Here is a 25,432-nt window from a genome sequence, read left to right as displayed (position 1 = left end):
GTTTTAAGACACTTCCGCATCGACTTCACTCGACAGAACCAGAGGTTATCGCCTGGCAGGAACCCCACATGTATTCACCAGCTAGACGCTAACTTTGTCTATAAGCCGTTTGGTGCTGGGCAGGAAGTGAACAGTGGGTTTATCAAAGCGCGTGTCTGGAATTGAGGTAGATGAGAGCGGTAGTGCAGGCTGGAAAAGCGAAAACAATGAGCTCAAGGCTAAAACCGTTGTAAAGCTGAGAGGAATGCCAGAGTTGGTGATAATATTCTGTTGGCTTGCTATAAAAAACAACCCCTTTCACATTTTAAATCGACATTTGATCCATTGCTGATGTAAAAATATTGATTTTCTTTTGCAGCTCAATAAGGCCGTATCCAGTTGGCATGAATAATGAAGATGTATCCAAAACCTGGAAATAAAAACTAGTAATAGTGCCAGTACACTCCCCAGTGTGCTTGAGTTGCATATTGGATAGGAATGCGTGTATTTGAAATACAATCTCCGGTGGCACAAATCTCCATATTTACACCTCCCAGAAAATGCAGCTTTTCTTTTTCATTCTGTTTTCACAATTCAGCTCAGTTTATGTCCTGTTACCTTAAAGGCACGGACCCTGAAGAATGTGCCACGCGGGCAACATCTCTCGCTTCCCTTTATCTCAGAGTTTAACAGTATCGTTAGCTTCCGAGCGGCATCAAGCAGACTCCTGACATCCTAACTGCTTTGGCGAGCAAGAGGGCCGTCCTCGAGGCCATCATTACAGCCTGCGTTCTGTTTTACAAATGCAGAAAAAGATGCTGAATGAGGGCTTACAGAGTTCCAATGCATTCGGCAGAATTTTCTCCTCTCCAAAGCTGTGTTGCTCCATCATTTAGCAGCTAGCAAGCTGCGCTGAGATTTGCTTTCCTAAAGAGAGAGAGAAGTGCGTGCTCTGCATGCAGACGAAAGGCGCCGACCTGGCCTGAACCCTCTCCGCGTCATTCATTTATTTATTTATTTGTTTTTAGGAGTGCGACACGCATTTAAAACGTCAGCATTTTCACTTAGTCCACACTGTTCTCAAGAGTCTCCCAGGAGCTCCCCGCTTTCATCCTGTTCCTTTCTGCCCGCGACTTCAGTGACGGGAGCACGGACGGTGCAGTAGCAGCCGAACTCGGCATGAAAGTCAGTCTGAGACATGTCTTACAGGAGGGAGAGCTCTCTTCACTGGCGTCTACCGATAACAAAGGCGCTGCACATAGCAGCAGCTGCGAGTCCGTCTTTGGTATTTTTCAAGCATCAAACCACAGCCTTTACCTCCCTGGTTTCATTCGCAGAATTTCACAGTGAAATACTGTTCTACTGTAAAGTTTTTGCATCTTTTGCATCTGTCTCGGAGGCAGAGTTAACTTTTTTGGGACTTTTTATTTCAGCATCTTGATATAGAAAATACTTGTTAGAGACAGCTGTATTCTCCATTCTCCGTCCATCCTCGCTATATAGGTGAGGGGGGGGGGGGGGGGGGGGGGGGCATACGTACTGGAGCTGAGTGAACTCAACAAGTTTCCCTATCACACACATATATATATATATATTTGATGATGATTTTATCAGCTGTCAACTGTTACAACCCGACTTAAAGGCTGCAACATGATTGGGAGACCACACAAGTTAAAAGTAATAAATACACACATTTATTTCAAGAATACATGAACTAAACTTAGCAAACATGGAGAGTCAGTAATCAGTAATGTCAGCATGTGTGGATGTGTGAAAATGTTTGAAACAAACAAAAATGCAATTGCAGCCAAAAAAAGAGCGGAGATCCCTGTTCAGGTGCGGAGTCTTGCCAGCTGGAACTCCCTCCAGGCTCATGTGTGGCTCATCAGCTGACAAGCAACCACCTGAAAGACAGAAAGAGCCAGCAAACAACGACACAGGGGTCGTCACACAACCATCACCCATCTGGATATAAACAAGTAGGAAAAACATTTCAAAAGCAAAGATAGAAAAACGCAATGCAAAAGGAAAAAAAAGCATGCAATTACACAATATAATTGAAGGCACTATTTACAATGGAATCATTTTAAAATAGTATAATATGACAATCTAAAAGCAGCTGGAAATCCTCTTGAGGTTCAGACATATATAGCCTGATACTGACTCTCCACATCGGTTCCGTTTTAAGTTGTCTAGCACAGCTGCTACAACAGAGCTGTCTACAGAACTAGAGGCACGGGGGGTTTAGTCACACATGGTGTATTGTGGAAGGTAATGCAGCCGGGCCAGTGTCGAATGCGAATACAGCAACACCAGCCGGTGTACACTGGTGTGTGTGTGTGTGCTGTATCTTCAAACATGTGGACAAATACCTTGAAAAAAAACCCAGGCATTGGCGACTGACCACCCTGAGGTCGCCGCCCTGCACGAGACAGGCACCTCGCTCTCTTCGGGGACCGCAGCCACAGCTGGTGAGGCTCCGTCGCCGTTCACACACCAATGATTATCCGCTTGGGGGTCATTGTGCTCTACACCCCCCCCCCCCCCCCCCCCCTCACCACCCTCCTCCATTGCCCCAGGCAGTCCGCCACGGTTGCAGCATGCTCACACATGGGTGACTCAGGGCTCTGCGGTGCTGATAAGCATGCTGTGGCGGTGGAGGTGCTGACGAGGTGAAGGGTATAGCCTGCTCGGGAGTTTCTCTTCTGGCTTTAAATAGAAAAACAGGTAACCGGCATGCGATTGTGTCACGCAAGCTGCAAGTGCGCATTGGGTCGGGCCTGTGTTACGGAACATTTGAGGGTAAATAAGAAAGGTTTTCACCAGTTGATTGCTCTAAATAATACATCTGGTTGCATAAAAGCTGTTTGTCCAATACCAGTGACCCAGTTATTACTGTGTTGATGTTTCTGGCTTTCAGATCCAATACAGGAAGACTTGGAGCCGTTCAGACATTATACCACACTTTAATAAACACACAAAACATGGACCATACCTCCTCCTCTGACTCGTTACCTTCAGGCGAGGGTCTTTGAGGCTTTCAGCCGGGTGTGGTGGCCGCCACCTGCTCCTTCCATCTTAATTGCCAAATTGATTTCATCACTGGTCTAATTGGATAGGTTCGATGACTCTCTGAAGGAATTCAAATCGCCTGATGGGCCTTGATGGTTGATAGTCCACTTTTCTGCAGGCTGCTGAAGGATTATTGTTTCTGCACAATGCTGGTTCATTTAGGAGAGGAAGCACTTCCGCCTAGTAGAGATGGAGTTCAAAAGAGGTCAAAAGATGTAACCCAGGCCTGTCTCCTAAAATGTAATACACATGAATAGGTATGCTGTAAAGTAACTGTGACAGTTCATGCTTCAACTATCCCAGTTGTTTGATTCTTTCTTTCACAAATGATCACACCGGAAAAGAAAAGATAAAAAAAAGAATGAGACAGTTAACCCTTGTGTTTTGAAGCCTCGAGTTCGTTATTTTGGCCGTCGCCATCTTGGTTTTTTGCAACCAGTGAATGGAAGACTCACTGTCTATTCAAACAGCAACTTCTGTCTCTATGCAGTTATCTAAAATCCAGATTTTTCCACAAGTGAATTGCATTTTCTATGTTTTCTTCTATATTTCTTTTGATGTATTTTTTATAATAATAATAATACATTTTATTTATAGAGCACTTTTCAAAATACTCAGACACTTTACAAACATTAAAATCATCATAAAAAAATATATACTAAAATCATAGAACACAAAACATCCATCACACATTAAAAGCAGTTCTGAAAAGGTGAGTTTTGATTATTTGTAATTTGAACATGGAAAGATTGGTGCCGTCTCGGAAGTGTTGGGGGAGAGAGTTCCAGAAGGAGAGGGCAGCTATGGAGAAGGCTCTGACGCCCCATGTCTGGCGCTTGGTCCTGAGTGGAAGAGAGAGGAGGTTGGCATCAGAGGAGCGGAGCCGACGGGATGGAGTGTGGTGGTGAAGCAGGTCGGTGAGGTAGAAGGGGGCCTGATTATGGAGGGCTTTATGAGTGAGGAGAAGGACTTTGTATTGGATCCATTGTGGGACGGGGAGCCAGTGGAGATTCTTGAGAACAGGGGTGATGTGTTCACGTGAGTGGGAGTGGGTGAGCAGGCGAGCAGCAGAGTTTTGGATGTACTGGAGTTTATTTTGTTTCTTTTTTCACTGATAGCAACACAATTTGTTTTAGCTGTTCTGTAGAACATTGTGAAAAATCCTCCTTTTAGTGGAGGCCTCCAGTAATAATCTGTCAGTTGCTCGCTGGTTGGAAAAGAATGTAAAGCATGAGAGCCGAGCCATCACACACACATAAACAGAGGGTGAAATGTTTGTATTAATAGCTGCCGACTCATTGTTGGAAAGAGTTTCTGCTGCGAGAAATCAGCAAGGAAGTGAGAAACATAACAAGGAAACCGCTAGGATGAAGAAACAGCCGAAGTCACACGTCTCAAACTTTACACTGTCAGAAATTTTCACAAACTTTGTCTTGTTCTTCAGAGCAGACTGACTCTTTTCTGTTTCCTGACTCTGGAAACATGATGAAGGCTGTGACTGATCCCCATTAACAAGAGTAGCAGAAGGGAGCTTTTATCCCTCTCTGGGCCTCGGTGTCATCCCTTTTTAATTACAAGGCCATCACTAGCCAATCACGGTGGGCGGGCATCATATAAATGCGGCGGGGATTCCTTTAGCTCCCCCCTGACGTCAAACGTGTGTCCCGTTTCCGGTCGGCCTGACTTCCACCGCTGTTGCAGGTATGCAAGAATGCATTGTTTCTGTCAGCCGTGCTTTTCGGGTGTTATATTGGCTTTCTGTGATTTCGTAGACAACCTCTTGAGCTCCCCTCATCCTGCACAGGTGACTCACCTGCGGATCAGTGTCAGTAGGTCTCAATTACTCTTGATTTTATTATTTTATGGTGTCACGATCGTAATTGTGTCTTATGTACATAGCTGCTGGTAGCAACGCTACATGCCCTCCTCCCCCTTTCTGGAGCAGACAAACGTTGCCTCATCGGTAGGTGATTTTATTTTGTTAGTTTATATACTTTGGTGTTAATTATTATTATTATTATTCTATTAATTTGATGTCATCCTGTATCACAGGGGACTTTTGGCGGGTTGGAGCAGAGCGTTGACAGAAAGTGGCTACAGCTAACCCTGCTCACTTATAAGTACGCTGCTCTTTTGCCTACCGGCTTTTGCCCTAGCGTGCTGCGTCGCCTGCGGGGCTTCGCCGTACTTGCTGCGTTGCGTTGGTCTACAGTGTCTGACGCTGCTCTTTACAGCACTGTGTCCCTGCTTTGTGCAGTTCTATGTCAGTGTCACACTGTGGTTTTAATGGAGAAAAACTATTTTTAGCGTGAGCCATTTTACTGTGTATTTTGACTAATGCTGGGTTTTAATTTCCCGTATGACATACATTTTTCACACACCGCCATAGCCGAAACAACTGCTGTCACTCTGCAACTGGCAGCTAAATATATTGTTGGCCTCGGAGGGCGCTACGGTTGGAGTTGCCTTAATTGTATTGAGAGGGACCCCTAGTCATGGTTATGACTTTATAACAACAATTAATAACTCACAACTAACGCTCTTTAACAGGACAAAACACCACGACACAACAGTTTGTGACACATAAACAATTTGTAACACTAATAATTGTACATTTATAAAGTTACACTGCCGAACGGCATGCTGGGTACAGCTCGCTAGCTAGCTAGCCCGGTAGCACAACAGTCTGTTAACAGCTAGGAGATGCTCCTTCGCTACAGTAACGTTACATTAAAGAACAGAACAGAGCGATGCAGGATGAACAAAGAGAGACCGGAGAAGCACCGATAGTCTGTGCCCAAGAGAGGAGCTGTCTCCGCTTGTCGAGCCACTGTTGTTGCCGCTGGTGGTAATACGAGCAACTTACTCCATCACCTCAGCAGAAAACATGATGGAATACCAAGAGTGTGATTACGGTCGTCTGATTCGAGACCGTCAACCGGTAACGTTAATGCGAGTGAAACAGTGAAGCCAAAGGGTCACACATCGCTTGAAGAGGCATTTGCTCGAGGCTCTGCATATGACAAGAAAAGCAAACGGTGGGGCGACATAATGAACGTAATAATGATCCAGCTCTGCAAGGACGTGGTCCCGCTACAGACAGTCGAGAAAGACGGGCTCAGAGCAATGATTAAAACACTGGATTCAAGGTACGTCTTACCGGGGCGAAATACTTCAGCCAAACTGCTATCCCAACATTATACGAACAAACGAGCAAACCCTCTAGTAAGCAAAGCCTTTATACATGATGACACTATGTTTTTATATTATATGTACACCTGACAGTAGAGTAAGCCACTATAAACCTATAAAAACACATTCAAGGGAAAAACAAAAATACCATGAAACCGCCAGAACCTTAAAAAATACCGTGAAACCGACAGAATCTTAAAAAATACCGTGATACAAATTTTTGGTCATAGCACTATGACCAAAAATTTTGCCAGCACTAATTTTGACCAGAGTTATTTTTGGTTGTTTTGGTTTTGTCTTTTCTTATGTTCCTTTTTAAAGCCTGGTTAATTGTGTTCCCTGTCCCGGTAGGAACTGCTAAGCCTAAGGTGGTGGGGTTGGTGCCTCCTGGTGTTGGTGTCTCCCTTCGTGCGTTGTGTGGTTTGGTGCACCCCTTTGTTCGTAACCCTCGCGTGTGTGCGCGTGTGTCCATGTGTGATCGGGGTGCCTCCACTTTTTATGATCCTCACCTTTGCTGGCCTATCCCCCCCCCCCCCCCCCGCACACACACACACACTGGTAAGCCGCAGCCCTGCACATCTCCTTTCAAATAATTGTATATGGCGCTTTTATTTGTAGTTGTGTTTAAAATGATCTTTGAAACACTGTTTTGAATATTGATTGTTATAATAAAGATTCATTATTTGTAATGGAACCTCGTCTCCTGCTCATCAGTATAATGAACCTGAGTGCCTTCTGAATTCTTGATACTGTGTGGGCAAAACTTATTCTTCAGGTGAAAGTCCTAAGGTGGCGTTGTTGTGCTCTTACTAATACTATTGGTTAATGTCCTCGTAAACTCCTAACCACACCCCTCTCCCACTTAAGAAAGTCAAGGGATTTTCATGAGTGACTAGAGCAGAAAAATCACGGTTGTGTTTTTAGCTGGGATAAACTAAAGGGGGAAAAAAATGGCCTGTCAACAGTGAAAGTGATAAACCTGAGACCAGAGGGCTGTTCCACAAAGCAGTGTAATCAGTAAACACAAGCTAATTTTAATAGGACAGGTTTATTTTCAGGGAATGTGCTTCCAGGAGGCAGTTTTAGAGTAAATTGAAGCTGATTAAATGTAGCTGCTGGTCCATCTTAATCTGCACTTCAGTCGTCCCACACAGCTGGAGAGTGGCATTCTGTCCACATTTCCTTTTTTTATGATAGTCTAAATGGATCCCGAAGCTCCTCCTTTTTTCTCCTTCAAATCAGTGTAGATTCCCCCAAGTGGCACGCTGTCCTGCTGTAATAATAGGATAGAGAGTACAGCCTCTCCTTAGCTTACTAAGTGATCATATCAGCTGTGCTCAGTGTAAATGCAAAAGTGCTCAAAGGTTCAAGGGCTGGAAAATCTTTTATATTATATTACTCTGTAGCCAGGAAAATACAGTCTCACATTTTATTGGTTGATTAGTTGACTGACATGATTATTTATTCCTGTACCTGAGTAAAATATAAAGTAATATCAATTCAGATAAAAACATTTTTTTGAGATAACCAAAATCCCATGCAGTGCATGCTAACTAGCTATATACAGTACTTGGGTTCTTTGTTTGTGACTTTAAATTTCCAATCATAGACTATATATAAGAAGTGGATGAAGTGATGTCTAACATTGGTTTGTGGTCGCCATCTTGGATTGCGGTTCTCGCCATCTTGGCTTTTTGCAACCAGTGAAGGGAAGTGACCATATTTGGACTGCGGAGGAGTGACGTAGAGACTGTGGTAGCAACCTGTCAATCACAAGGTAGCCCCGCCCTAAAACATAGTCTGCTTTATGGTCTATTTGACTCTAAATGGACCATCATTTACTAAATAAACATCATGCTGTATTGAAGAAGACTTGAAACTAGAGATTGAGACCATAAACTCATGTTTACAATGTTTACTGAGGTAATAAATCAAGAGAGTAGTCATTTTCTCATAGACTTCTATGCAACCAGAGGAGTCGCCCCCTGGTGGACATTAGAGAGAATTCAGTGATGATGCACATTTCCAATTTAAAGTCCACCAAAAATCACATTTAGTCATCCCTTTTTGTAATTAGAAATTGTGTCAACGTGCATTTAAATGGAGAATAGATAGACTTTATTCATCCCCAGGGGGAAATTTGTTTGTAGCAACAGCAAACGAAGTTACAGAGTAAAGTAAATATTAAGTATGAAAGATGCTCAATATATACAATACAATAAAATAACAGCAGAATATAATACATTTAAAGAAAAGAAAAAAAAAATGCACAGTATATACAATAAAATAGGATGGTATTAAATTAACTAACTAGGTAAAAAAACAGTAGTGCAAGAATCACCAACAGCAAACAGTGTAGCAGTGTTGTAGTCAATTGAAGGATGATCTGGCCAGAGGTGATTTATTATAGAGTCTTATAGCAGAGGGCAGGAATGTTGTCCTGTATCTGTCCTTGTGACAGCAGAGCTGGATCAGTCTGTTGGAGAATGTGCTCCGCTGTCCCTGTAGTAGATGGTGGTGATCCGGGTTATCCAATATGGATAATAAGTCCCAACATCTTGCTGCACACGTTGAAGGATCGAAGTTTCCTCAACAAAGAGTTGACTCATCCCCTTCTTGTACACAGCGTTGATGTTGGTCTTCCAGTTCAGCCTGTTGTCGATGGAGACACCCAGGAACTTGTACTCCTCCACATCCTCTCCCAGAACTCTCAGCGATTGTGGAGCCGTCGTCTTCCTCCTGAAGTCAACCACCATCTCTCTGGTCTTGGCCACGTTCAGAAGCAGGTGATTTCTACCGGCCCACTCCACAAAGTCATCCACTACTGCCCTGTACTCCTTCTCCTGTCCGTCCCTTATACACCCGACCACTGCAGAGTCATCAGAGAGCCTCTGCAGATGGCATGAGTTGTACTGCAGTGGTGTAAATGCAATGCTTATAGTTTTCTTTTTCATAAAAAGTGTTTGGTTTCAGAAGTGCTCCTTTTCCTCTCAACCTGCATGTCCGTTTGATTGACAGCAGCTGGCAGACTGCCAGAGTGCGGGTGTTAGGGCACGCTCACACATGCACATATGCGGCAGTATTAGCGCTGAATACGGGTGGTGCCAAGTGGGATCAACCCAGGGGAGGATTGGCCATTAGGAAGGTTGTAAGACTCCTGAACAGCCGTTCCATTCCAGAACGACTCTGGAATGGCTCGTGGTCTTAGAGCTTTTCTTTTTAAATTATTAATGTCAGTAGTTACTGTATGTTACTATATATAAACTGTGGTGGAATGGGCCTCAGACTGGACTAATCTAATAATTTCAATAATGAGGGGGGATACCAGCGACCACTCCCAATTGGACTGGTTCTCCTTTTTTTTGTTGAAATCAGACTGGTTCAGTCCTTTTCATCGTGAACTTGACAAACCGTGATATGAGTTCCTGTTTACCATGCTTGCATGGCTGGTCTTGTTCTAATTCAGTGCAGTGGTGATGTGCTGCTTATACAAACTGAGGAGGCAGGTTACTGAGAAACAAGACATCCTGAAGTATCTTGAAGGTCTCCAGCATCAGCAGATTCTCTTTATACCACAAAAAATGTATTATTGTTAAAGCCCAAAGAATGTTGTATCACTCTTTCCAAGCGATCTCTTTAAAAGGCCTCTCCATCTCAAGAGTCCCGGTCCCAATACGTCCCCGGGTCAACCCCACCGACATATCCTTAAATGATATCTTACGAGAAATATACTCGAAAGCAAGCAACATGTGTCAATTTCCACTCATTAAATGCATACATTCTTTTCAAGATAAACTTCTGTTTTAGGAATAAGTTGTGAAATACTTAGTTAGGTGTAGGAATAGATCGTAAAATACTTAGTTAGGTTTAGGAATAGTTCGTGAACTACTTTGATTTGTATTAGAAAGGAAATATTGTTAAATACTTAGCAATGGTCTAGTTGAAAGACCACTTTTTTTGTTTCAGCCATCCACCACCCCTCCTGCCCACATTGGGTGACTTTTTGCGGTCTTTATACTTCTTGCTTCATGACTTCATGGATAACCTACAAATTGATTTACAGCGCTTTAATTATGTCATAGGTAGAACTACAAACGCTTGACCACACACACTTCTCGTGCTATTGGTTGAGGCTGCAACGATGCAAAGATTGCACATTTTGCACGTGTATCCGCTCCCTCACACTTTAGAGAAGGAGAGACGAAGAAACCAGAGCCTTACACGGTGTGCTGTTAGAGGTACTAAAGAGTAAGGACCACACCAGCATCTAATCGGACCGAATTGACACTCACACTGATGTGCTGCATCTTAGCAGCTGATTAGCTTTCTAGGCTGCAAACTGACATTAGCGGTGCACTTTTCCCCAGCTGAATGTTTGCTTGGTGCCGGTTCAACCAGCCAAGGTGCAGGACAAGACGTGTGTTCGTGTTTGCAAATGAGATGAGAATGAGACTTGCTCAGATTGCTGCTCAGAGTCTGTGGCTCTTGGGTTGTGTGGTAGGCTGCCGTCTGGCTCAGTGTGACCGTCTGCTCTCTAAAGCGTTCAAAATGATTTGTAATCTGTTCATAGTTCAGATGAAGAGGCTCCTCACAATAACAGACAGACATTATACAAAATACTGGAAGAAAAGTTGTAATGGAAATTATATTTTCTTTATGCAGAGCTGAATATTGGATTAACATCAGCTGTAGCTGTATCTACAAGCTAGTTTGCTTGGGAAAAGATGTTAAGAGAAACATATTTTCAAGCTGCCTGTAAGGACATTTAGTCGATGTGTAGCAGAAGCTGAGCATTTTAACCACACGCTCACATACGGCATCTTAAATGTCATAAAAATAAAATAAAATGAATGGAACCACTCAGAAAATTCAACATTTTATGGATGCTGTAAGCTAGAAGAGTCTTATCAAGGACATTTATCCCAAAGCGCGTCCATTATGTGAAGGCTATTACAGTATGTCCCCTGTACACACATCAAGTGCCATATTCCAACGCTGATTGAGGGCTTTCTTATCACACATAACAGACAAAGGAAGAAATGGAAACTGTCCCACCAAACAAATAAGCTTCTCAATAGGGTTCTGGCACTCTTTAAATTTCGCTAATTTCATATTGAATGTCAGATTACATTTTTAGATTGGATTACATATTAATGTCATTGGGAGGAAGTGCCCATTTAGAGATTAAATTAATGCGTTAATGACGCATTAACCACTTCACTGAGACATTTTAGAAGGCAATGAAGGAAAACACCAAACTCTGAATGTAACAGTTAGATACCCAACTATACCGCTGAACATTTACTTGACATGAAATATAATCATGACGTTCAAAAGTGGCATAACACTTATTGATAACAGCTGCATAGTTGAGCATTCATGTTAATTATGACAAGCTACTTAGACTAAATACTCGTCTGAGAGTGTTTCGGTACCTAACCAGCTGCCGACATGTCTAACGTTGTAGCGGCTTGAGCTAATGTTAGCTTCACACAATCACAGTACGAGCGACATCAAAGCCCAGAGTAGGGGGAGAGCGGGGTCTGTTAGGACACTTTAGTATCCACACCAAATAACCTTCCGTTACTCACAGACCACTTGAACAGTAATGAAAATAATTTAGATATTGTCTGCTAAGAATTTGCAGCTACAATTTACTAACTACCTTCTAACTAACTAACTAGCTAACTTCCGACCCAAACCCAAAATGTAAAAGGCCGGAAGTGATGATTGAGAGGGATTAATTCTTTCAGTCAATACATAGTTTTGTAGAAAAATCCCACTCATTGTGCTTCTATGTGTGTCATATTATTCTACTTTCGAAATAAGAGCAATCCTATTTTCGGCGAACATTAGATATAGTAACAACACATTTAAGATTCAGTCAGTGAAATTAAAGAATACCCCTCATAATAAACCAGGGCTCTATCCTGGCTAATCCCGCAGACAGCCTCCTCATTTGATGAAAGGCAAACGAGGTATCACCAATAAAGCAACAAATTGCCTCCTCTCTAAACCACAGCTAGGATTATGGATGTCAATTTTCCTCTCTGAGCCCCAGCGGCTCTCTAATGCAACATTTCTAATATAATGTGCGCCGTTGTTGACGAGTACTGTACAACAGCTGGAAAATATGCCTCGTGCATGAAGGGGAGTTAATACGTAGCCACGTGCAGGCAGGTTGTGGCTGTAGGGGATAAGCCTGTAGAGAAGCGTGTGTTTTACTGTGCCCAATTATAGTTTATTTGTTATATTGTGTGACTTTTGGATCTGAACTGTTCATGGCAGTATGTTGCTTACCCTTCCCTGTCATTACTCCTGTTGGCTTCTCCAAACTGGGGCCGTGCTGACCGCCATCTGAGTTACTGCTCATAATACACTGACTATCCAGGATGTGTATATACTGTATATGTACCAGCTAGCATATGTAGCCCTTTGGTATTCAAGGTATGTAAAGGTTATTCATAATGCCACATTAAACAACCTTTCAGGTGGAATTGCTTGATTTAGGCCAATAACTACAATTCTGGATCCTATTTAGTTCATCACTAATTTGGTTATTGTTTAGATTGATTTACAAAATTGCAGGCAGACAGTGATTTCAGTTTGAACCTGCTCCTGCTAAAGTTCCATTATCATCATCATTTGATTAAACACAGCTTTATTTTGATACAGGGACCATGTACAAGAAAAGACCACAGAGGATATACGAGTTTAGTGGTTCAAATTGCAAATGTTTTTTATTTATTTACATACAACCAATAGTCAAACAGCAAACCTCAGGTTTTTGGGACCCAGTAGTATCCAAGGTCCAGGACAGTTGCTCACTTTGTCCGGTTGGTAGTCCAGCCCTGGGTGCTGCAGTCGGGACTGGGGACCTCTTCATAACTCTTCTCTATGGTTCATTCAAGGGTGTCTCTCGCTAGTCGGTTTACAGCCAATGTCTGTACAGTGTGTGCAATGACTCCAGTTTGTGATTTAAAATATAATATATGTACAAAATATGTAGCTAATGTGCTAGAAACGTTCTTAATCACTAGTATATTATGACCAGGTGAAAAAAAACAACTTGTATTTCTAAAATGAAATGTGCGAGGGCAGAGATTTAAGTACAGGATTGCGAAATGACAGACTTCAGCTTATAACCGCTGCTGACTTAATGATGACGTGCCAAGAAAAAACTAAAATTCATCATCTTAAATTCAATCCTGCCATGAGCTGGACAGCTGGAGGCACAGACTATGCCGATGCACCTTTTCCTGCCTACACACACACGCACACGCACACACACGCACACGCACACACACACACACACACACACACACCTACACACACACACACACACCAACCAAGGTACTGAAACCTTGAAGTGAGCATAATTCAGAAAAACATCCACCAACTAATGCCTAAAACAACAAAAGGATGTGTTGCTGGAATGAGCAAAACAGAGAATTGTCTGCTTTATCCATTATTATTGTCAAAGCGATAGACTTGGATATCATGGAGATGACAGCTTTGTGCAATTACTCTTTCACCACGGCGCCAAGGATGAGAACGTTTTTGCCAAAATCGATATGATTATGGTGAAACGCTCTTTGCCTACAGCACAAAGAATGGATTTGTAAAGGATGTATTTCTCTTATTTCCCATGCAGCAGATGAACAAACACAATAACCGAAGGTCAATAGGAAATTCTTGATACTTTAAATTGTGTTCCAGCAGCGAGAGCAACACAACTGTTAAGGAGTCTATGCTTCACGTACAGCAAGAAAAACTTGCCCTGCGGCCAGAAAACATATTAACCCTTAATGGATCACAACTAAAGAATGAAAACCAACTTAACGGTCCATACCTTCCTGTGCATTAGCAGCTCTACTGACTGACGAAGCGTGTTTAAAAACAGGCTTTGTTGATGACAGCTATACTGTTTACTGCCGGACAACAGCAATTAATAAAAAAGTAAATGTCACATTCACGTCTAAGTGGCGTGGTTTATTCACGTGGAACTGCATTCTGCTGAGAGGGAGGTTTACAGGGTTGACCTTTATTCCTCATTTTAGGACTCATCTTTTTCTGTTTCATTTCTGTGCTGACCTTGCTGGTACAAGTACTCATATCATTAAATAAATAGAACTAATACCGCACTGTAGAGAACGTCCTGTCAAAGTCGTGCTGTATTCAAAATGTTTATGTGTTTTGTTCGGAATTAACTGCGTATGAAATTGAAATGAATGTTGCTGCTTCTATATGACCTACATAAGTAAACGAGACCATCAGCAAGAAGATTGTCTCTTTCCATATAGTTATTTTAATGCGGTGCCACTGGCTGATAAACGATGTATTTTTGGCGGTTAAAAAAAACAAATATGCTTTTCAATCCCTACTGCGGGTTTTCGCACAGTGGTTGTGCAAATATGAATGGTGATGACACAGCAAAAATGTCACACTCACAAATATGGCAAACGAGATGGGGTGCGTGTTTCAAGACGGGCCGGGTGGGTTGCCGACATCGCTGCACACCGCTGCCAACTAAGGACACGCTGAGTTGATGTAAAAATGGCTGCTAGCACAGATATATTTTTTGTGATCAAGATTCTAAAAAAGATGGCTCATTGTCAGCGGTATCAGTGGCACCTTGTGTTTCAAACACTTGCTCAGATCTGTGAGTGTCAGGGAAAAAAAACTCTCGCAACAGACTGAAGTGTCTTCAAAGTGCTCACCAAAGAATAGGGATTGATCTTTGTGGATTTCCTCTATTTCCTTCATTTTCTAAATCCAAACAATCTCTTAAATCTTATACATCCTCTGCAGCCACAAAGCCGCCTCTGTAGTGTCTGTTGCTTCCAGTCCCGTCTTGTTAGCTGTCTTTTGCCCAGTGCATCATGAGTCTGCGGTGGCAGCCTCGGTAAAAAAAACGGATGTTCCCGCAGATTTATTGATAAAGCGTAAAATGCTGCCATGTTGTCCACTGCTGGGGTGAAAAATAGGCAGGTGGAAACATCCTGCAAAAGATGAAGCAGTTATTAAAAATTGCTGATGTTGGCGGCAGTAGAGTAGGTTCAGGACAAGACGAATGTGTGGTGGACACAGAGGGAATGATTAGTTACTCCTGAGTGTGGATTATTTGCCTTATGGGAGCAGTGCCTTGGATACTGTGCCACATTAACGGCCTACTTAGCTTTTTGGACTGTCATACATCTCGTGAGTCCACTGACCAACCACCACTGTTCTATGGATACTATGTCATGGCCTAAACAAGACTAAACATGCACCCCAGTGCGAACCTGTAATGCTCATTACCCACCAAAAACACAATTGTTGGTTGAATTTTAAATGATAAATTTGTCTTTCAGGTGGTGCCACAAGAAAGGTGCCGGTGTTACCTTAATCTAAAGGGTGTATTACCTGTGAAACAGCTGTTTTGGGACAGTACGATATCAAAACATATGTTCCACATCCATTTTTTCAGCCATAGGTGCATGTGCACTAGCCTTGCCATGCTGGCTTTAACATCTTGCTAAACTGGAAACCTCATATGAAGGCAGAATCTGTTGGCAAGGCGAAAAGATATTGGTATCGGAAGCAGTGTTCCTTTTGTAGTCCGTTTGTAACCCGAGTAGTATTGACCAATCACGTTTAAGCAGGCTTTGGTTGAATGCAGGTCAAATGTGTGTGGCGAGCACAAAGAATGCTCGGGATATTGACTCAAATAGCTGGATCGGGTATTTTTGCCAATGTGGCAGATTTATTATATTTATGTACTTTATACAGACTGGGATTTGAATTCCTATTAAAATGTTGACCTATTCATTCCTGGAAAAAAACGGTGTACAATGTTAATTTTGAAGATTTTAGTTGTTTTTGTGGTCTATGATTTAAGTATCAATTTAGTACATTTATATCTATGTATTAATTTTTTACATTTTATGAAAAGTAATTTTTAAGTCAAGCCTGATGTTGCCTTAAACATAAACAAATTATCTCAGTCTTATCCACACAGTGAGGCATACAACTTATTTATTAAACACTGGTATTGGATCAGTACTTGGTATCGGCCGATACCCAAAGCCCAGATATTGTATCGGGACTGAACATTTTGAATGATGCATCCATATCGTAGACGTCATCTCGCAACTCCAACTCCATTCTTGCTTCTCAAGTTGCTAATCGGACTGCAAACAATAGCGCATGGAATAGAAAGTCTTGTCCAGGATACTCTGTGGCTACACCGGAACCCCCTAAATATTGTCCGTGTCCCCAGAAGCTAAATCATCGTCAGACTTATATCCAATATCAGGATGGCAGTGTCCAAAAAAATTCTTTAATGCAGGTTTAAAGTACAGTGGAGGTATCCTGTTAAATATGAATGACAGAAACTCCTAACAGATATACCAGGAGCTTGATGAAAAGTTCATCGTCTGGGGAACATGAACGTATTATAATTGACCAATATTCTGTAATAACCAACTGATTGCCTTCAACATCAGCGGCGCGGTTTAAACTGTGATTAAACCAAAGCTTAAGTTTGAATGGTTTATTCTAGCTGATGCCAGTCCCTTTAAAAAGGAGGTCAACTCAAACATTATCTTCAAGCAACACTCTATGAACACAGCAAACATGAATCAACCTCTGGGGCACAACACTTTATTCAGAGCTCTGATATGAAAGAGCCTGCAAGGTTCCTCAAAAAGCCGCTGTCGCTTCTAATCACTGACGTATTGTGCAGCCAGGGAGGAAATTTGTGGGATTTTATGCACAGTCAGTTCAGATGATCATCCTCCCCATTGTCGCTGTCTGTGGCGCTGAAATGACAGCATCATTATTGTCTCTTTGAGCACAGTGGCGACATGGCCTTGTTCCCCCAGGCCTGCTGAAATAGGAGCTATGAGGAAGGACTGGCAGTGGTGGCAATGATTGCACCCTCTCTCTCCGGGTTTAGGCACAGTTATCTCTGATGCCTTCTTTTTATCCACACAAGTGCTCCGATCCGAGAAAACGCCGCCCACAGAAGCTCAAACTTCATCAACGGGAAATCAAAGAAAAACACATTGCAGTGCTGTGTTTGAATAGCAAGAGAACAGTGCAAAAGCAAAAGCAAGGTGGCTTCACACAATCTGGAGTTCAAAACATTAATAAATACATACACAAACAGATGATCTCACAGGATCTCTGAATCATTTGGACCTTTTTTTCCCCCTCCGGGTTGTTATCTTGTGATGTTTGAAACCATGCTGGTACACGACTTGCTCGTTGCAGCTGGTGGCAACTCTGCCCTGACTGATGAGATTGCTCCTATGTAAATGTCATTAAGGTATAAAAACAAACAAAATATAATTGCTTAATTATTTTTAGTTAGAAAAGCATCAACATCTTTTGCATGTTAAAACACGCTGACCTGTTTTTGCAGTGTCATTCCTTTTAGCGGGTCATGGAGCTTGGGTTTAGAAATGTCACTAGAGCCACGACTATGGGGTCAGATCAGTCTCAATAATTGCAAATGCACACAGATAGACTCACAAATGCAAACAGAAAGATTCACAAATGCGCACAGAACAATTCACAAATATATCCGATTTACAAATGCACACAGAAGGATTTACAAATATATTCGATTTACAAATGCACGCAGAACAATTCACAAATACATTCCAATGCACAAATAAATAAATTACGATTTATATAAATGTAAAAAAAAAAATCACAAATATATTTCTGCATTTGTATGTATTTGTGTGTGGATTTGTATGTATTTATTTGTGGATCGCACTGCATTCATTTGCAAATCGCTTCACATTCATGTACGGATTTTTGAGACTGTTCTGCCGTCGCTGGATTCACAAATGCGTTTTTTTCAACATAGACCTGTCTGTAGCCAATCAGATGTCAGCCTCATTTTCAACCAATCACATGAGCGCAGCTCCCCCCTCCCCACGAGACTCTCAGCTGTGTTGAATCAGGAAATACATATTGTAGCTGTCTACGATACCTCATATCAGTAGAGACCGGACCAAACTATGTGTATAAATGTTATTTCGGAGTTCCTTTTTGTTGGTTTATTGCCGTTAAATCACAGCCAAATCAGTTTATGTTGTGTTCATACAGCTATGGTAAACAGCCGACGTGTGGCTTGCTAGACACAGTGAATACAGTTCGATGAAATCCACGGAGCTCCTCCGGACTATGTTATGAACCAGACATGACGGCGTTTAGTTCCCCGTGATATCTGGGACTTCCACAACACATACTAAGCAGAAATAGAGGTTATTTTTTCCACAGTTGACGGCGGACAGTTGAACGGCTATCAGGGCGATAAGCCGCGCTCCCTCACCGGCGTGTCCAGCGCGATTCACCGATTCACGCGAATGAACACAAATAGTCCCCCGGCGAGACCGGCGGCGCGATTAACGCGGCGCGAATCGTGTTTGGTGTGAACGCAGCATTACGCTAGCAGCCTAGTGGCCTCATTGTTTGTACCATATGGTTTACACACACATAGTTTGGTCCAGTCTCTACTGATATGAGGTATCGTAGAGCTCTGGGTGAACACAGACGGCTACAATATGTATGAATATGTATGAAGCTGCGCTCATGTGATTGGTTGAAAATGAGGCTGACATCTGATTGGCTACAGACAGGTCTATGTTGAAAAAAACGCATTTGTGAATCCAGCGACGGCAGAACAGTCTCAAAAATCCGTACATGAATGTGAAGCGATTTGCAAATGAATGCAGTGCGATCCACAAATAAATACATACAAATCCACACACAAATACATACAAATCCACACACAAATACATACAAATGCAGAAATATATTTGTGATTTATTTTTTTACATTTATATAAATCGTAATTTATTTATTTGTGCATTGGAATGTATTTGTGAATTGTTCTGCGTGCATTTGTAAATCGAATATATTTGTAAATCCTTCTGTGTGCATTTGTAAATCGGATATATTTGTGAATTGTTCTGTGCGCATTTGTGAATCTTTCTGTTTGCATTTGTGAGTCTATCTGTGTGCATTTGCAATTATTGAGACTGATCTGACCCCATACACGACAGTTTGTTGCTTTATTTATTGGTGGCTCAACAGAAAATGTATTGGCAAATATTTTGACGATCAATGCATTGTTTTGAGTATTTCTTGCCTCTGGTGTCAGCTTTTACAATGTCAGGATGTTCTGCTTTTCTCTTATATCAGTGTAAACTGAATATCTTTTGATTTTGGACGATTAGTCAGGCAAAAATATATACTGAAATATTGAAGGAGTCACTGACCAAATGACAGTGAATGGATCGTTTTCAACCACTCACAATGCAATAAAATCTGTTTCTACACCAGAAACAAACCTATGTGCCACAGAAAATGTATCTTCTGTGAAAATAACTAGCCAACGCTACAACAGTTTAACGTTTGACATGACAGTATACAGTATTTCTGTCCACAAACGTAAACGTCAGAAGTAAATCTGTCTTATATTAAAATGTGACAAACAGATCAGGTAGACACGGTAAAACATTGGTTTCTGTGAGAGGTTAAGACAGAGATAATTAAGGTCGGTGAGAGATAATGGACAATGTGCACACAGTGCAATTTATTAGAAATATGCTCAAGCCATATTCTAGTTTATTTTTAGAAATTCACTACAGGCCATTTAAAAACGGGCAACACAGTTGGAGCCGTAGTTTGGCCAGCGCTGTTTAAAATCAGATCTACAGTATGAACAGAAACTAGTGAGGCTGTAATTATATTTCAAGCTACCACTTGAAGTATCAACATCTTTCCCCTTATATCTCTGGATTGTGCAATGGCGCTTTCATAATAGAGGCTTCAGACTTGTTAATGAGATCCATGGGCTCTGCCCTGGTGGCTACAACAATAATTGCCTCCACACCAGGGCAGAGCCTGTTGCGTTGCTCTTTGGTCGACTGGCAGGCGTCGGCGGCGCCACCCACATGCACCTGAAGGAATTCAAGATCTTCATTAAAATGAGGAGCGGGCTCCTGTTTCTTACATCACTGCCTCCCGCCCTCCCCTCGTCACTGGCAACAGGTTTGTGTGAATACATCCATTAAATTGGATTCCTGGCCTGCAGGGAGTGACAAGCAAAAAAAGTGGCGTTTGAACCAGGAGAGAAGGATGATGTACTTTTTGGGCGCAACGGGAAAACAGTCTGTCGTAATAGCATGGCTATTTGGTCTGCTTAAGCCCCAATTTTCACAGTCCGAGCCACTGATGTGTTTCAGACACAGTCAATTTGGGGCATGGCTGATCACAGTGAAATAGCTTGTGAGGGATGTCCAGTTTGGAGCGGAAAATCGTCCCAAGAGTAATTTGTTTGCGAACCAAGAAAAACAATTATTTGTACAGAAATGTACGTAGTATGTGTCGACCCCCTTCTGCACATCCCCTGTGTCCTACCAACTTTTTAAACGGTTTCATTATCACTCTGTGGCTCCACAGTCACATTCTGTCTCTGCCTGTCTGCTTATGCTCTTATTCCAAAAAGGCAGCTGAAAGGGAACCAGGCAGGCATTATGGCGGCAAGTAAGTCCGGCCAAGACTGACTCATCCCCTCGTGCAGTGCTTCCCATGCCGCTGCCAGTGCAGTCACAGTGGAGTTTAGTCAGCAGTTCGTAGTGAGCATATTCCGCTCATATTATTCACCTCGTGCTTGCCTGGACCCGTGCAGACGAGGTCCTTCCGGTCCATTAGCTTCCAATTAAAACGGATCACAAAATGGTTTGAACGCTCATTTAACGACCGTTTTAGCAGGAGGCCATGAAATCGTCGGCTCTGTGGGGGAAAGAAGACATTGAAGCAAGGCAGAATCCACCTCATGTTTTCTCAGTTGGACGTAAGCACACAACAAATCCATCTGCTTCACAGAGTTTATGCTCCCCCGATGCGCAGATGCAGCCTTGCGGGTCGAATGTCAAATGTGTATCCATTTTTACAAAGATGCTGGTGTAAGAATTAGCATTTTGCAGGCAGATGGTCCATATTAGCAACATTTTGAACATAGACGATGAAGAAAAAAATGACCTACCAATATTTAGTATTAAACCTTGTTTCAACAATGAGATGTCATTGAAATAAAGACTTCAAAAATGTATTTATATAACACTTAATTAGAAGAGTCTGTTTGATAAATATGAAGCTTACTGCTAGCAATCAGTTAGCTTAGCACAAAGATGATGTATAAAATTTGTTTTTCATGACTATACACTGATATGACTGGGAAATAGCGCATAACCCTTTGTACAATCACAACATGTCGTTTGACAGTTTTTTGGGGTGGATTAAAGAAATGAGATGTACATTGTTAATTACTGAGCTCTTGAGATGCTGGAAGGCGGATTTTATTACCTTTGGATAACTGTTTCCATTCTCTATGCTAAGCTAACTGGCGGTAGCTTTAAGTTAACCGTACAGAAATGAGTGTTCAGTGTTCTTATCCAACTCTGGGCAAGAAAGTGAATACGTACATTTCCTAAAATGTGGAAATACTCCTTCCATTCTCTGCCCAGTTTTCATTTTTGTACCCGTACAAGATGAACAATGAGCTCAGTATCTCTGAGACAAGTGATGGCTAGTCCTGTTGATGGACTAACACTGCCAAGCTCACACACATTGTCATACTATTGATTTTACACATCCTTTTACAGTCTCCAGCACTCATGGTCGCCTGCAAAGCCTCGGGGCCAGCATCTACTCTGTTGTGTTTATATCTTATGATACAGCATGGCCCCTTGTGGGATTTACAGGCAGGCACTCTGCGGTTGAAGATATCAGAGAAGTGTGGCTTCTTCCGTTACCTTGCACTCATACAGAGAGGTGTGTTATGAGCCAAGGGAAGTAGCTGTCATTTTTACAATCTTCCACCTCAGTGATTCAGGATGGTGGTTGAAGCTGTGAGGCTGTTTACAAGGCAGGTAATAAGTGCATTTGTAGCATGAATTATACTTAAAGCTATCGTGATCTAAGTAGCCAGCTAATAAAGTAAAGACGCAACAGCAAGCACCTAAACGCGCACGGCTATTTGAGAGAGGTAGTTTAACGTGACGACAGAGAATTATTAACTGCAACTTTAATGGTCACTCTTTGGTTGATTTAGTAAAAAACCCATAGACAACTTGGTGATGATGGGTCACAAGTAGACATTGCTTTATTTTAATGGGGTCACATGACAAAAAGGTTGGGAACCAATTATCTTGAATATTTAGAGTTGTTTCACTTCAACCTGCTAGTGGAGATAAAAAGTCAGATCAATGTGTGAAATTTACTGAGACATTTCACTCGACCAAAGTAGTGGATTCACCCAATCGACCTGCTGCCCCAACTGAAGAGATGACTCAAAGTAAAGTAGTTACCAATTCAGAAGGTCACTGAGTTTAAAGTGTCTCAGTAGCTACACCAAGATGAGGGTCCAAAAAAAACTTTAAAAGCACTCTCACCAAAAAGTGGGCGGGTTCTAGGAATGACGTACCTAATTTCTACGCATGACCGGAAGTTGCAGCTACTTATATGTGACCACGGGCCACAGCAAGGCCCGGATTGGGTTTCAAATTTACAGTGCACTGCACCTTTAACACTGGCTCAAACCACTAGAAAGGCCTACAGATTATCTTTTAGGGTACATGTGGCGGTGAATGATTAATTTAGACCAAGGATTACCCCAAGATTAAGACATTTATTTCAACAATACTTATGTTAAAAACAATAAAAGGTATATCAAATATACTTGGATCAGTTTATAATAAAAGAGATAAAACCATTTAAAACAAAACAAAGCAACACAAAGCCATGAATACAACTAAATTGATAAATTAAACAAAACAGCAGTGGCAGTCAACGTCTCCTGCCTGCTCACTGCACAACACCCATTTGGAAAGCTTGACGGGGAAGTGGGAATCTCTTCGGAGCTGGACCTAGAGCAAAGCAAGACAAAGGGTGAAACCCACAGCAAATATGCCTCAACTTAAGAAGCCAAAGTCCACACCTACCGAAGCCTGGGAGTCAGGGGCCAAATCCCAATGTCCCCCCTAAACCCTCAAACTCTGAACCCTCAAGGACTTACTGACGTCACCTGCTGAGTGGTTGAGTGTGAGAGGCTGTGAGGGCTTGAGATGGTGTAAATAGGAATGGGACAGCACTTTGCTGCAACATATCACGTTACCATGAAAACGACAACAAATATGATGTATAATTGTGTGTATTTATTTTATACTTTGTACTCCCTGATTTGAACGTCTTCCAGGACCTTTACTCACAAGATGAGAAGTAACTTTATATAATATATTTACTCGTTTTTGTCAGCTTCAATGACAAAATCTAATATTTGATGAATAAATAAATAAATATTCTCTGATTTCATGTTTATTTTTTGTTCCATCTTTAACCCTTAATGTTTCTGTGTAAATGTAATACTCCAGGCTGAACACACGTGAGCCGTCCTCTTTGTTTACCTTTTTTTTTTTTACATCTTCATGCGTCCACTGGTTACCCCGTGTTTAACATCACATTGCAATGATTTGTGGGTAATTCCCTTCGGCTAAGTCAGCATACCATGCTGACTTGCGGAAAGGGTTCATTAAGGGCTCAAAATGTCTGCGAGAGAGCCTCAAACACTCGATGATTTAACAGTGGGACAGCCCTAAACCCTCACGGACTTCGCGGGAGCGCGCCTCAAAGTCCGTGAGTCCGTAAGGGGGGACATTGGGATTTGGCCAGAGAGGGAAAGACACAGCTCATGGTATGACCTATTTATGGTGGACCAAACAAATTAGCAACCAGGAAGTAGGAGGGGCTAAGGCCTACCCAGCCCTACAGTAGCCCATGAGGAACATTTTGTTGCCGGCTACATATAGTTTTTTTTTGTTAGTAGCAAACACAGACAGAAAGAAAGTTTGTGTAATATGGTCTTATACAGAATAATGTACCAATGTTCCATTCTTTGTATAAAGTAACAGTAACTAAACAGTAAGTAAAGTAAAAAGTTTACATACAAACTGCAATGATGTGTGTTGAGCCCAAATCTGAGACAAATCTAAATGCAGTATATTTTTTCATTTTCAAAGAACTTGCATGCACAAAGAAACATCACCATAATCAATTGCTGATAGAAGCATCACTTGAATGATTTTTTTTCCTTGTAGAAGAAGAAAAATAGCTTTTGTTTGTATAATAGAAAACTAACTTTGGCCTGACTTTTTAGTAAGGCATTCGATATGATGTTAAAAAAACATTCTCTTGTCGAAAAAAAACCAGGTATCTTTAAATTGAAACTCGTTCAAATACCTTATTAGTTACATTAACAATCTGATACACACCCTCTGATATTGAGAGGCACACAATTTGGGGTTAATCAACATTTAATACAAGTCTAAATTCAAAGACATTCCTCCGAACAACATTAAAAATAGATTGCATTTCCTCAATCGTTAAGGAGGAGGAGAATTATACATAAGGATGTGTTACCCATTCAAAAATTTGTATCCAAAACTTTGCAACACAGTAAATGAAATAGGACCCAATATGGACCATGTGGGAGACCATTTTGTTTAACTAAAAAGCTAGAAAGCACCCACTTGGACACTTTGCGATCTACCGCTCAGTTTCAAACCATTGAACGTTTTGTGACTACGTCACCTTCGTCAACCTTCGTTACATTATGTTTAGGCTAACGAGGTTTGATAAAGCTGTAAACTCGGGAGAAAAACAGATGCTGATGTGATTTTATTGTCTTACTGATGCAAACAGCTCGACTCAATAGCTTTTCCCCGCAGACTCCTTCCACAGGTGAGTCTGTGAGAGAGCATAAGCTGCTGAGACTTAACAGGGATGTGTATCACCCACCTGTAGGGGATTACCAGAGACCACTAAATGGAGTTAAATTATGGAAGATTGAAGGGGAAAACGCACTTAAAGCAACACAAGTTGTCTATTGAATGTGTAATTATGTTGTGTAATAAGCATGAACGACTGACAACAGCACTGATGCACATTGGCAACATCTTTATTCCAGATCCCTGATAACATTTATCTATTACAGTGGACAGCAGTCTCCTCTTTGCAAGCTGCAAGTGTAAAAAAATGGCAAAATCTAAAGCTGAGCTACATGTGCTGAATCATTAGTGTCAGGATTTTGTATTGCAGCTCCCATCACTGGTGAGTGAACTGTAGTGAC

Source organism: Pholis gunnellus (genome assembly GCF_910591455.1).
Source record: "Pholis gunnellus genome assembly, chromosome: 15".
NCBI classification, from domain to species: Eukaryota; Metazoa; Chordata; class Actinopteri; order Perciformes; family Pholidae; genus Pholis; species Pholis gunnellus.
Note: the sequence above shows the minus strand (reverse complement) of the source record.